This window comes from Staurois parvus, unplaced genomic scaffold, assembly GCF_062004578.1.
Source record: "Staurois parvus isolate SC_StPar_1 unplaced genomic scaffold, SC_StPar_1.0 ptg000011l, whole genome shotgun sequence".
NCBI lineage: Eukaryota > Metazoa > Chordata > Amphibia > Anura > Ranidae > Staurois > Staurois parvus.
Window position 1 is genome coordinate 2227356 of NW_028317807.1, and position 15545 is coordinate 2242900.

General features: G+C 42.0%; 1 protein-coding gene across 2 annotated transcripts in view; it reads right to left on the reverse strand.

Annotated features, from left to right (window-relative positions):
• GULP1 (GULP PTB domain containing engulfment adaptor 1) overlaps positions 1 to 14948 on the reverse strand; it is a 639668-nt gene extending 624720 nt beyond the window's left edge. Inside the window, exon 1 of one of the 2 annotated variants that reach the window (XM_089670051.1) lies at positions 14865 to 14948. The gene's annotated coding sequence lies outside the window, so the exon portion shown is untranslated. The remainder of the gene's footprint in view (positions 1 to 14864) is intronic. The other variant, XM_089670042.1, reaches the window with a different exon arrangement.
• Positions 14949 to 15545: the final 597 nt, after the last annotated feature.

Below are 15545 nucleotides of genomic sequence, written 5' to 3' on the forward strand. Positions count from 1 at the left end.
AGAAAGGGCAGGCATAGTCGGGATCTCTTGATGAGAGCTTGTGACAACCCTTTAGTTGTATTAACCCCCACCGCACCGAAAGATTACAGTGGTGGGCAGGAGGCCAGGGACAGATAAAGATATCAATTAAAAGAATCAGCACAAGGGACACATCCTACTGACCATAGGTTATGTCCCTTGTGCTGATTTTTCTCTTTTGTTTTTTTTTAGCTACACTTAGGTTGATATTTAGTTTTGAGTGCTGGAGAAAGGTTAAAGTTGTTGTAAACCCTTACAAATACCCAGTGAAGTGACTAGTCTCAGGTGACACACAGAGAAGAAACAAATCCTGTGGTATTCTCTTCACTAAAGCCATTCAACATCCAGAATTGATACAGCTTGCATGAGCTTTCAGAAAGCAGGAGGTGGGGAGCTGAAATTACACTCTGCAGAGCTAAGTGAGAAGAACTGAGAGCCGACTGGATGGAAGGGATACTTCTCCCTTCACAAAGCTCACATGCACAGAGCAGAGGCTGCCAATCACAGGCTGTGTACTGAAGCTCCCTACCTGTCACCTTTTTACCTCTTGGTGTCAGTAAAACTTGTCAAAAGTGACTCCTGCAGGTAGTAGAGCAGCCTTTGTCATCCAGGGTGCCCAGGCACCCTGGGGTGCTTTGAGGTTTCTTCAGGGGTGCCTTGGTAAAATATCTAAAAATTGTCCTGAACTTGTATACAACCCAACGGGTAAAACAAGCCTGCCTTTTAGTTACACAAAGCCACATTGTGCACCATTACAACCTTCTAGCCTCTGGTGTCTTGGCAACCTATGACATCATCAGTTGATAAGGAGGATGTCAGTTGCTTGCACAGCATCCTTGTTTGACCCTCCCCTCTGCCCTTCACCATCAGTGCTGGGGTCACGTGATGGAGAAAAACTGAGGGAGAAGAGAAACACTGGAATACTACTCAGTACCAATGTGCAAAAGCGTATTCGCTTTGGAAGAATAAATCACCTCTAATGTTGGGTATTCTACATGTATGGATGTTACTGCATTATATATAACTATTAGAATAGTTTTTGACTTTTCAGAATGGGGTGCCTCACTATCCATAACTTTAACCACTTGCCTACAGGGCACTTATACCCCCTTCCTGCCCAGTCCAATTTCCAGCTTTCAGCGCTGTCGCACTTTGAATGACAATTGCGCGGTCATGCAACACTGTACCCATATGACATTTTTATCATTTTTTTGAGACAGATAGAGCTTTATTTTGGTGATATTTAATTACCTCTGGGTTTTTTTTTTATATTTTCTCTTAAACAAACCAAAAACCACTTAAATTTTTGAAAAAATAATTTTTCTTAGTTTTTGTTATAAAATTTTGTAAATAAGTGATTTTTCTCCTTCACTGATGGGAACTGATAGGCTACACTGATGGACACTGACAGGTGGCACTGAAAGGCAGCACTCATATATGGCACTGATAGGCGGCACTGATAGGTGGCACTGATGGGCGGCACTGACTGGCACTGATAGGTGGCACTGACTGGCACTGATAGGTGGCACTGACTGGTACTGTTAGGCAGCACTGCTAGGCAGCACTGACGGCACTGATAGGCAGCACTGATGCACACTGATAGTTGACACTGACTGGCACTGATAGGCAGCACTGACTGGCACTGATAGGTGGCACTGATTGGCAGCACTGATAGGTGGAACTGACTGGCACTGATGGTTGACACTGAAAGGCAGCTCAGATGGGCACTGATATGTGACATTGATGTGGCACTGGCAGGTGTCAGCGTGACAGCTCATGAGGAGAGAAATGCCGATAACCGGCATTTCCTTATTTACATGTGATCAGCTGTGATTGGACACAGCTGATCACATGACCAAGCCGACATCTTCGGCTCTTTCCGTTGATCGGTGATCCACTGTGTCCGAGGGAACACAGCGCACCACCGATTGCCGCACCGCACACACGCGGTTAGAATGGGAGGACGTCATATGACGTCCTCCCAGAACGAGAGAACCACCTTGCGCCCGTCATTTCCTTATATGGTGGGCGGGAGGCGGTTAAATAACAAACATGTCTATACTTACTTGCTGTGTGCAGTGGTTTTGCACAGAGCAGCTTGGATCCTCCTCTTGTTGGGTCCTCCATAGGCTGTCCTGACCCCTCCCTCCTGTCGGGTGCCCCAACAGCAAGCAGCTTGCTATGGGGGCACCCGCTGCTCCGTATGTCCATTCACACGTGGAGCTGCAGCTTGGCCCCACCCCTTCTCTCTTCTAATTGACTTAATGGCTGTGACTGACAGCAGTGGGAGCAAATGGCTCCCACTTCTGTCTCAGACAATGAGGAGAGGGATAGCCAAGACTCAGCTGCACATCGCTGGATCGAGAGGGAGCTTTGGTGAATATCAGGGGGGATTGGGGGGATGCTGCACATTGCCTTGCTGTAACTATGTGATCTTTAATAAAACCTTTGGACAAATATTGGTGATCCTCGGTGTACTGGTGACATTCTCCCTTGCTAATTCTGTTTGGTTCCAGCCGACAATCACTGCAGCACCCACTTATACACACAGCCATTCTATGCATGAAGGTAAAAAACCTTGAACCTTTATAACCACTTTAAGGTTTAAGGATTATGTTGAATTTTATGGTTTTGCCATGTTTTCCGCATGTCAAACTCACTCCTTTATAATTACACCCTCGTGTCCAACAGCTCTGGAAAGCTCCTTAGGCCTGATATTTTGTTTAAATGAATGGTAAGCTCACATTCAGGATAGATACAGCTTGCACTTATTGCTCAGTATCACACAGGATTTTTTAAAGAATCAAGCACTAATTAACATGCAGTGTTGAGCAATACCTACAGTGGGAATACTTTTACCAGCATTTGATGTTTCAGGCCCACTGACCCTTTCAGCAACTTCAGTTTTGTGAATCAAAGTATAATTAAAATGAACAAACTGTAACTTGAAAGGGAACATTCATTGTATAGATTATTAAAAATGTTATATCTGTTCTAAAAAAAAACAAAAAACAATACGCTTGCAGATTTTGTAATACAGCCATTTATGAAACAATCTAAAATCTTCCTACTGTAGCAGAATTTTAAAAAGACAGCTGATGCGTTAAAATGCCTAGTCATGAAACAATACTCTGCTCAATCTTAAAGTGGTATTAAACCCAAAACCATACATGAATTATATTGCAGCTTCCCAATCACTAGATGTGGTTTTCACTGTTGATCCAGCCAGTAACACATCACTCTGGATGAAAGACTACAGAAGGCACAGCAGACAGCAGCATTGTCAGTCTGGGGTGGGGGACTGTTAAATGTACTAGCAGATTTAGATATACTAACAAATTGAAGCCAAACTCCAGCTCATACTTTATGATCAGTTACAGCAAACAATTCTGGATCACCAAGTGATCACCAGCTGAAAACAAAAGAAACCCTAAAAGATAAAACTAATGCAGCATCACATCTAAGAATTTATAAGCTCCAATGTAATAAATGTTTGCTTTTGGGCTTAATACCACTTTCATGTTCACAACAACCTATACAGGGGTGGACTGACCATTTGGAAACTCTGGCACTGCCCGAGGGCCCGGGGTCAGTAGGGGGCCCCATGAGATGCCCCTGGTACCTTTTTCATAGGCTTTTTTGAGTTTGGGCAAGGACACAGGGGCCCCATGATCCCCTATTGCCCGGGGGCCCCATGAGTTGTCAGTCCGCCCCTAAACCTATATTAACATCTTGTGTGACATCATGTTGTCAAAAGTAAATTTAGTAAAATATGGTTAAAATACAGTAGATCAGTCTTTCTTCACAAGAACAATCCCTTGAAATAACATTTAGGACCCAATGAATCCATGTTATAAATATATCAACATTTTTAACTCCTTGGCGCTGGTGGTATGGAAATATGTGGCCTCTCGGTGGCTGGGCCTTGACATTGAGAAGCCAAATATTTGCATACCTGATGTAAACAAACATGTGCTGAGAGTGCGTGCCTTCATCACATGCCTGATAAAGGGATCCTGCAAGACTCCGAAATATTGCCTTGCTGTAACTATGTGATTGGACCCATATTGGTGATCCTCGATGTGCTGGTGACATTCACCCTTGCTGATTCTGTTCGGTTCCAGCCGACGGTTGCTGCAGCACCCACTTATACACACAGTCATTTTTAATCCAGGAATGTGTGCGTTTGGATTGTACACTTGCATCCCGGCACAGTTACCAGCGCCTCATGTCAAGCTCCCGATCACTACTTGATCTGGAGCTTTCCGATCATGTGACTGCTGTGACAGCCAATTATAATGGTCACATGACCCTAAATCCCGCCCCGCCTGCTGGCATCAGAAACCGCTAAAGGACCAGAAGGCACCGAAGCCAAGGGGTAATTAATAAAAATATGGACAAGGCACCAGTTTTTCCTTTCCTTTTTATCGCTTCTGAATGCATAACACGTATATGTCTATTGTTCATATTTTTCTTTTCCTCAATAAAAAACCTTTTGTGAAAAAACAAAATAAAATAAAAATATGAATGGCATAATGATAATATTAATCATTGGCTAGAAAAGAAATGTAATCAATGAAAATTGTAGCGATTCCTCACATTGGTGGTCAGTGGAGAAGTATCTTTAGTGAAGTGCTCCCCCATTCTGATGTGCTCAGTGGAGAAGGGCTCCCTTATATTGGTGGCCATTGGGAAGAGGACCCTTTTACACTGGAGGTCATTAGAAAAAAGCCCCCTTACACTGGTGCTAAGTGTGAATAATGCCCCTTACAATAGCTAAATAGACCTCTCAGTGGTTTCTATTTAAGCAGCAGAACTTGTTTCTCTTTAGAACCCCTAGAACCCTCTGAAGGAACCCTAAGGTTCCAAAGAACCCTGGCTATGAACAGCTGCAGTAGATTGATAGCACATGGACTTCACTATGACTGGTGTTGGAAAAAAAAATAATTTGTAAGAGTTCTGAGAGGGTGACACCTTGTATTTGGCACAGATACGTTTGTGATGGAAGTAAATATCTGCTAAAATGTATGTTAACTTTAAATCTAATTTTAGTATATTTGCATCATGCTTCCTTGTATACAGTTTTCTTAAATAAATAGGTTTTTTTAAATCTGCTGCAAAGCTTGTTACCTGTGAATCCTGGCAGTTATAGCACTTGTCACAAGCTGACAATACTAAGCCACTGCCTTGCAATTAGCAGCAACAATGTCAACATCAGCCTGCCATGTATGCTCCTTCAGTTGGAACTTTGGGCAACCTATTAGGTCTGTGCATGTCTTCTGGACTGTGCACGGTGAATACTAATAGAGTGGCAGTGGCTTCTGGTGTCAGTCTGCAACATGGCATGGTGTTAAAGGTAGGATTTCCAGTAAACATGATACCAAACATACTGAAAAAATACTTTGGGTTAGTTTACATGCACTTTAAAACATACCTATAGTCAAAATACAAAAAAAAGTTAGACAAAAAAAATGGACTGCATGATTTAAAGGTATGAAAGTGATAATATTATTATAATACAAGATTTATATAGTACCAACAGTTTGCACCGTGCTTTAGTCCTCATGCACACTTAACATTTTTACAGCGGCTGTTTTTGTCTTTTGACATTTTTTCTACAGCTAGTAAACCCCCCAGCATGTTATCCTGTGTGTCCATGCACACATAGACTGTAATCAACGTTTTTTGGCTGGGACGTTTTTTGGCTGGAAAAAAAACCCAGGACTAGTGGATTTCTAGAGGAGTTTTTTAGCTGTAAAAATGCTATAACGCTGAAAAACTCTGAAAAACACGGTAAAACGCCTCACATCGGTGTTTTTTGGACTTTTTTGACACAAAAAAAATTTTTTTTTGGCAAAAAGAAAAGCTAAAAACCGAAAATGTGGCAAAATGTGAGAAAATGCAGCTAAACGCCACTAAACACTAATGCAAAAACACTAAAAATAGCTGAAAAACGCACGTTTTTAACGTGACTTTACACAGCTAATGTTACCAGTGTTATCAAAATGTCCAGTGTGCATGAGAGTTGACAATAGAAAGGGGGGCAGTACAATTACAATACAGTTCAATATAAAAGGATTGGATATTTTGAGTTGAAAGCGGAAGTGATGTAACATTCTTTTGCTTCTGCTGTGTGATGAGACACCTAGCTAACAGGTGGGAAGCCTCACTTCTGTCATTCACTGCATGCGTTGGTACTACAAAGTCATGTCAGAGCTTACTGAGCTTCAAATTGTTGGTGCCCACTTAGTTGGTGCCTCTGTTACTGAAGTTGTCAATTTATTTGCTCTGCTGCAAGGTACAGTATCAAAGGTTATGACGGCATATACAGTTTCCTGAGAAAGCGTTGTCTGATAAGCATTAGCATGGTTGACATGGTCAACTGACCGAAAGAGACAAAAGGACATTGCTCAGAATTGTGACCTGGAATAAGAAAACAACTGCTGCAAAAGTGACTGCAGAGCTCAATCTCAGTCCTGTGAAGACTGACAACTCACAAATACCAATTGTTTGTATCGTGCTGTACTGATGCTGATGTTATTAATTTAAAAAGTAGGTTGTGATCATACAACACCTTTAACCACTTCATCTCCAGAAGATTTTACTCCATTACAAGCCATTTTATGCTATTTAGTACTGAACTACTTTAACTGCATGGTGATGATGCGTTGCATGATGCAATGCTGTGCCTAAATGACATTTATATAATATTTTTTTCATACAAACAGAGCTTTCTTTTGGTGATATTTTTTCACGACTGGGGTTTTTATTTTTTATTACATAAATAAAAAAAGACTGAAAAATTTTGAAAAAAACAGTATTTTTTACTTTTTGTTATACAATATATCCAATAAAAACATTTTAAAAATGTAATTTCATTTTAACTTTAGGCCAAAATGTATTCTGGTTCAAGTCTTTGGTTAAAAAAAATCCCAAAAAGTGTATATTAATTGGTGTTCATGAAAGTTATAGCATCTACAAACGATGATATCTATACTGGAATTCATATATTTTTTTATACTAGTAATGGCAGTGATCTGTGACTTATAGTGGGACTGTGATAGCGCAGCGGGCAATCTGATACTCACTGACACTTTTTGGGAACTGACTAACTGCCACTGGCATCTCCATTGACACTAATGGAGTGATCAGTGCTAATAATATACATACATATTATAACATTTCTGCTGTCTGTAGAGAGCCTTGTGTTGTTTACCAACACAGTGCTCTCTTCTGTCATTGCTCAGGTGATCAGCGGGTCTCAGCCATAAGTCGTTTGCTGTAACGAATGACAGCACAGCTGGGGCATTGCATGCGCCCCCTACCTGGAAGTCCCAGATCAAGTGCATGTAGGTGATCTGGCACAGGAGAGCCGCCAGCCCGCAGTATATCTGCATGGGCCAGTTGGAAAGCAGTTAAGTAATGACACTATTTTACATTGTTAGATGCTATGTACAAGAGGTGTATAAAATAAAAGAAACACCTAACAATGTATTAATAACAAGACAGGCTACACTTTGCTTACACATAATTCTCAACCCTCTATAAAATGCTGCCATACAAGTTCTGAACAGTGTGTATTGGGATATACACGATTCCACAATATCAACACTAGTAATCCAACAGCAACAATAAAGTAAATCATATCAATATGGGGGGGGGGTCTTACTAAAACTGGTGCACACAGAATGTCATGAATTTATTGTCAAAGCTTAGTTGACCAAGCTGAAGTTAGAAGCTGATTGGTTACTATGCACAACTGCACCAGATTCTGTGTGCTCCAGTTTTAGTAGATCTCCCCTATATGTCTCAAAGTACTGGAATGATAAAATTCCAATGTAGTAAACACATCATACTACATTCTTATTACTTCTTTTACACTTTGACTAGCTAGAACTACTGCAGATGTTGCGTTGTACTCTTCACATTGCTTCCATTTTTCAAAGTCTAATAAAATCTTTGTAGAAGAGAACAAAAAAACCAAGTTCCTCTAGGGATGTGGGAAATCTACATTGCACTGTGTATCCAGGACTTTCCGTTAAGGTTCAATGATGTTTAGATAGGATGACTGTAGGTTTGGAAGGTATTCGAGTTTTATTAAACCAATCTTGAATTTATTTAATAGCAGCACAACGATCCTGTAATATGGAAACATTATGTGGGGACAATGTTTGCCCTTAACCACTTGAGCTCCTGAGGATTTACCCCCCTTAATGACCAGGCCTCTTTTTGCTACTTGGCGCTGCACTAATTCAACTGATAATTGCGCGGTCATGCAATGCTGCTCCCAAACTAAATTTACGTCCTTTTTTTCACACAAATAGAGCTTTCTTTCGGTGTAATTTGATCACCTGTGCGCTTTTTATTTTTCACGCTATAAACAAAAAAACGCCAAACATTTTGAAGAAAAACAATATTTTTTATTTTCAGCTATAAAAAATATATAGTAAACTCAAAGTTGGTTATAAATTTAGGCCAAAATGTATTCTGCTACATGTCTTTGGTAAAAAAAATCCCAATAAGTGTATATTGATTGCTTTGTGTGGAAGTTATAGCGTCTACAAACTATGGTATAAATACTGCAATTTACGCCATTTTTCTGCTATACAGCGCTGCGCTAGTTTAACGGACAATTGTGCGGTCATGCAATATGGTACATAAATGAAATTTACATCCTTTTTTTCCCCACAAATTGAGCTTTCTTTTGGTGGTATTTGATCGCCTGTGCGGTTTTTATTTTTTGCGCTATAAAAAAAAAAGGCTGACAATTTTGAGGAAAAAAAAACAATATTTTGGACTTTTTGCTATAAAACATGTCCAGTAAAAAAAAAATGCAAAAATCAAATTTAGTCATAAATTTCTGCCAAAATGCATTCTGCGACATGTCTTTGCTAAAAAAAAAATCCAATACGTGTAAATTAATTGGTTTACGTGAAAGTTATAGCGTTTACAAATGGCGGGAAATATACTGGGATTTTTAGGGTTTTTTTTAATACTAATAATGGCGGCGATCAGGGACTTATGGCAGCGACCAGCAACTTATGGCGGGACTGCGGCGGACATTCTGAGATTGGGGGGTACTGACTTGGGGTCACTGACATCCCCAAAAACACTAATACAGTGATCAGTGCAAAAAAAAAAAAACTGACACTGTACTAATGGCAATGGGGAGGAAGGGGTTAACTTTATTTAGCAGGGAAGGGTTATAGGAGTGAGGGGAGTGTTTTACTAGGGGGCGGGGGTGTGTGCTCGGTGGGACAAGGCTGATCGAGAAAGTGAAACTATTCTTTCTCGATCAGCTCATCCTCGAGCTGACAGAGAGGTGACAGACAGCACAGCTACTGCAGCTCTCTGTCACCGTTTACCGCCGATCGCCGGGACATAGCCGCTAATGAGCGGCTGTGACCCGACAACTGACATCCGCGGTGGTGATCCACAGGACAAATAAGGCGGCAGCGCGCCTCGCGCGCACCCCCTATTTGTTTACAAAACACACGTTTTAAAACGTGGTTTTGCCTGTGAGTGCCGCCCTGCCACCGTATATGTACAGTGGCTGGGCGGCATGCGGTTAAGCGGCAAAATGGCCTGATAAATCTTTGCAATAAAATGTCCAGACTGATTGGGATTGATTTACTAAAACTGGAGCGTGCAAAATCTGGTGCAGCTATGCATGGCAGCCAATCAGCTTCTAACTTCAGCTTGTTCAAATAAGCTTTGACAATAAAACCTGGAAGCTGATTGGTTTCTATGCAGAGCTGCACCAGATTTTGCACTCTCCAGTTTTAATAAATCACCCTCTAGTGTCTAGGGACATGCATTTGTCACTGTAAATGCATCCATATGCAAAATGATCTGTACAGCCGCTGCATTTGTCAGCCTGTCATTGACTTTACACAGGCTGCTGTCTGTGGCTGTGTGGAATACCTGGGCTTCTGAACAGCATACATGCACACCTTCTACACACTGTATGGGCCTCTGTGCCTATGTAAGTGATCCCTTAAAACAAACCTTCATTGATCTTTGTAGCTACAGGTGCTGTGGAGTGATTCTTCTTCAACGATTCCAACAAAGTAGGGTTTCAGTTGGTTTCTAACAGCTTTCTGCACCTGTCCTTGGTTTATATTCCAAGGCTGGCAGGTTGCCAAGTTTCTACTGCTGGAGAAAATGAGGTGAACTGTGAAGATTAACTCCTTCCCACTCAGCATATTATAGGATGCTGGATCCCTATTACTCTGCGAGGACTTCATATGATGTCCTCCCAGGAACAGGCCACGCTCCGGCATGATCTGTCACCAGCTGTGTCCATCGGACACGGCCAATGACAGATCACTACACCAGCCCGCTGCCAGTGTCATGTGAGCAGTTCACATGAGAGTTGTAAACAATAAATTGCTTCCTTTCATACCATTTATTGCTTACAACTGTGCTGCTAGCTGTGACTGGTCACAGTGGTTACATGTACAGACTGCGCCAATTACAGCACATGTGTGTCTATCATGTGATAAGATGTAGCCAATCACAGCTGATCACAACAAAATCTACTGAATGAATCAGATTCATTCGGTAAAAATGCTTGCTTATACCAATGAAATTCCTTGATATAAGCAAACATAATGCGAAAAAAAAAAATATCCTGATCATTTACCCAGAGTAGTACAATGTTACTATGGTAACATCGTATTGCTCTGGTCACAGCAGTAGAAAAAAATAATTTAAATTAAAAGTAAAAAAAAATGTCATCAGTGTCCCTGATCACCGCCGCACCAGTTATATGATGACACTGTACTGCATTGGTGACAGTATATAAACAAAAAGATTGTGACAAAAAAATTTTTCATGTCTTTATTATGACAAGGGGTGATTGTAGCCGTATTAGTGCATTTGCAACAGAAACAGTTGAGTACTGTCCGTGATACTTTTTTTATTTGCACAAACATACAATTTTGAGGACAAGCTTTCGGGGAGTGTCCCCTTCTTCAAGGTCCAGTACTGCTTGGAGCTTGAAGAAGGGGACACTCCCCGAAAGCTTGTCCTCAAAATTGTATGTTAGTGGAAATAAAAAAAGTATCACGTCAGTACTCAACTATTTATTATGACAAAAAATTGCAACTTCAAAAAACCTTCCATGCCTCTCACTAAATACCTCAGACTGGCTATTTTCCAAAAAGTGGTCATTTGGGGGGGGGGGGGGTATTTGTACTGTCCTAGCGTTTTTGGGCCTCAAGAAATGAGACAGGCTATCAGTACATCAGGATTTATCGATTTTTAGATATATACCACAGTTTGTGGACTCTATAACTTTCCTACCAACTAAATAATAAGCACTGATTTGGGTTATTTTCAACAAAGAACTGTAGCAGAATTTAGTTTGGCCTAAATTTGTGTAGAAATATTATTTATTTGCAAAATTTTATAACAGAAACAAAAAAAATTAATTACCACCAAAAGAAATCTCTATTTGTGTAAAAAAAAATCATTAAAATTTCATATGGATAGTGTTGCATGACTGCGCAATTGTCATTCAAATTGCGACAGCGCTGAAAGGTGAAAATCGGTTTGGGCAAGCAGGGGGTAAAAGTGCCCAGTAGGCAAGTGGTTAAAGAATATCTATGTCCAAAATGTAAAATCATATATTCATTTCTACATTGTATTTCAATTTGTTTTAGCCTACTCATATTAATCTAAACAATCTTGAAGTTTGTGAACTTACTTTGTTAAAGTGTTACTAAACCCACAACAGTAACATCAGTCTGTATATGCAGTAAAGCCTGCTTCACTGTGCAACCTAAGGGGTGAATCCTCTGCATTGTGTAAAAAAGCTGTATGATCCTGTTTTCTTAGATCCTCCCTTTCCTTTACTGTCCCCAATCCATCCATCTCTAGGATGCACTCTGCACATACTCTGTCTGGTGTGTATTGCTACCGAGTTTTTCTTTTTTTGGAGGGGGGGTGCATGTGATCAGCACAGGGCCAATCAGCACTGTCCAAACAGAGGTTCAGGGGTTATGCAGCCTCGTAAGACAGTAAAAAGAGAATGAAGACTCCTATACAATATTGACCAGTACTCAGCCGGACACTGATAGAAGTCACACGACTCTAACTGCTGATGAGAAAAGGTATTTATCAGTTTATATTTAGTAAAATAATTGCACTTCCATGTTGTGTGTACTGTGGGAATGCAGATATAGTGAATGCAGGGTCCTGGGTTTAGTAACACTTTATGTTCCCAACACATTTACTTCTATGAATTCTGTAAAAGGTAAATCACTGCTCTCCATGGATTGTTCTAGCAGGTGTCTAGTGTGAACAGACCCTCACTGTCCAGTTAGTAGGCTAAAGTTGGAGAAAGGATGCCACTGTATTCTTTAAAGTGGACTTTCCCCTGAAGATCCCTAGTCACATTACTGTCCTCACCAGAGTCCCCCCTTACATCAGTGTCCCCATCAGAGCCCCCCTTAAATTGGTGTCCCCATCAGCGCCCCCCCTTACATTAGTGTCTCCATCAGTGTCTCCCCTTATAACAGTACCTTCATCCAAGCCTCTCCCCTTACATGAGTATCCCTATCTAAATGCCCCTTACATCATTGTCCCTATCAGAATCCCCACTCACATCACTGTCCCCATCAGAGTCCCCCCTTATTTCAGTGTCCCCATAAGAGCCCCCCTTACGTAAGTGTCCCTATCAGAGTTCCCCTCTACATAAGTGGCCCCATCAGGAACCTCACTTTACATCAGTATCTCCCTCAGAGTACCCCCTTACATCAGTGTCCCCATCAGAGTCCCCTCTTACATCATTGTCCCCATTAGAGTCTCCCCTTATAACAGTGTCTCCATCAGAGTTCCCCCTCACATCAGTGTCCCCATCAGAGCCCCCCCTTACATCATTGTCCCCATTAGAGTCTCCCCTTATAATAGTGTCTCCATCAGAGTTCCCCCTCTATAACAGTGCCCCATCAGAGTCTCCCCTTACATCAGTGTTCCCATCAGAATCCTCCCTTTCATCAGTGTCACCATCAGAGCATCCCCCATCAGTGTCCCCATCGAAGTCCCTGCTTACATTAGTGCCCTATGAGTGCCCTGCTAACATCAGTGTCCCCATCAGAGTCCACCCTTATATCAGTGCCCTATGAGTGTCCCCTAACATCAGTGTGGAGTTAGGAATACATACTGGGATAGATTTTGGAGTGAAGAATACATACTGGGATGGATTTTGGAGTTAGAAATACATACTGGGGTAGATTTTGGAGTTAAGAATACATACTGGGATAGATTTTGGAATTAGGAATATAAACTGGGATAGATTTTGGAATTAGGAATATATACTGGGATAGATTTTGGAATTAGGAATACATACAGGGATGGATTCTGAAGTTAGGAATACGTACTGGGATATATTTTGGAGTTAGGAATATATACTGGGATAGATTTGGGAATTAGGAAAACATGCTGGGATAGATTTGGAGTGAAGAATACATACTGGGATAGATTTTGGAGTTAGGAATACATACTGGAATAGATTTTGGAGTGAAGAATACATACTGGGGCAGATTTTCGAATTAGGAATATATACTGGGATAGATTTTGGAATTAGGAATACGTACTGGGATAGATTTTGGAGTGAAGAATACATACTGGGGCAGATTTTCGAATTAGGAATACATACTGAGATAGATTTTGGAGTGCAGAATACATACTGGGATAGATTTTGGAATTAGGAATACGTACTGGGATAGATTTTGGAATTAGGAATACATACAGGGATGGATTCTGAAGTTAGGAATACGTACTGGGTTATATTTTGGAGTTAGGAATACATACTGGGATAGATTTGGGAATTAGGAATACATACTGGGATAGATTTGGAGTGAAGAATACATACTGGGATATATTTTGGAGTTAGGAATACATACTGGAATAGATTGTGGAGTGAAGAATACATACTGGAATAGATTTTGGAGTGAAGAATACATACTGGGAAGGATTTTGAAGTGAAGAATACATACTGGAATAGATTTTGGAGTGAAGAATACATAATGGGGCAGACTTTCGAATTAGGAATACATACTGAGATAGATTTTGGAGTGAAGAATACATACTGGGATAGATTTTGGAATGAAGAATACATACTGGGATAGATTTTGGAGTGAAGAATACATGCTAGGATTGATTTTGGAGTTAGGAATACATACTGGGATAGATTTTGGAATGAAGAATACATACTGGAATAGATTTCGTTTTTATAAACCAGAGTTCAGTGCCACTTTAAGTGGTGGAGGAGGATAATGGTTGCAGAAATCACAGATATACACACATATGCTCCTATAGACATGTATACCGGCGGTGTCCTCCCTGAGGATGTAGGACAGGTGGGATGAAGATGTGACATTCCAGCACTGAGTCCATGGAGGGGGATGGATGGGGAGGGGCAGAGCACAGAAGGGATCACATCCTCTGCCAGCCCTTTGCTCTTTTCTCTGCCAAAAGTTTCATCAACTCCTCCAACATGACTCAAGCAGCAGACACAGGAGTGGAGGAGACTTCTCCAGACTCATCCTGGCCACCTACCACCCTCATAGAACTCACCACTGCCTTACTACACACAACTGTCACTTCCAGGGCTGGCAGAGGAAGCCTCCACCAGGACCGGACTCTTCCCATCCAGAACAACTCCAGCCCCTCTCCCCAGCCAGCAGGCACAGCTCGCCCCTCTCTGTATAAGTGGGACTTGGGGACAAGTAAGAAGTTTGTGAGTAGTAATGACTGACTAGTCCTGGACACAGTCCTCTTCATGCCACCCCCCTCCCCCACCCTGCCCCCCTCTCATCGTGCCATGCACTCCCCCCTACCTCTGCAGAGGAGCCGCATCCGCTGCCACCACCAGCTCTCCCTGAGCTCAATCTGAGAGCCCAGCTACTCCGCCAGCCCGTGACGTCACGGCCGTGCCCCCCTCCCTCCCTCCCGCTCAGTCGCATTCCGAGCACCCTTCACTTGCCGGAGCAGAGGGTAGAGAGGGGCACCGAGTGTTTGATCCTGGCCGGGACGTCTGCCAGGGATTACAGCTCCACACCCCTCAGCACGCTGCGGGCTCCGGCTATAGAGAGGGACTGATAGGGGGCATCCAAGGGACTTCTCCCAGCAGTTTGGATGTGAAGTGGAGAGGAGCCTCCCAGGCAGGTTTAGATGGTGGTGAGGAGCCTCTTATTCTGGATTAGATGGTGGTGAGGAGCCTCTTATTCTGGATTATATGGTGGCGAGGAGCCTCCCAGGCAGGGTTAGATGGTGGCGAGGAGCCTCTTATTCTGGATTAAATGGTGGCGAGGAGCCTCTTATTCTGGATTAGATGGTGGTGAGGAGCCTCTTATTCTGGATTAGATGGTGAGGAGGAGCCTCCCAGGCTGGGTTAGATGGTGGTGAGGAGCCTCTTATTCTGGATTAGATGGTGGTGAAGAGTGGTGAGGATCAGATGGTGGTGAGGAGCCTCCCAGGCTGGATTAGATGGTGGTGAGGAGCCTCTTATTATGGATTAG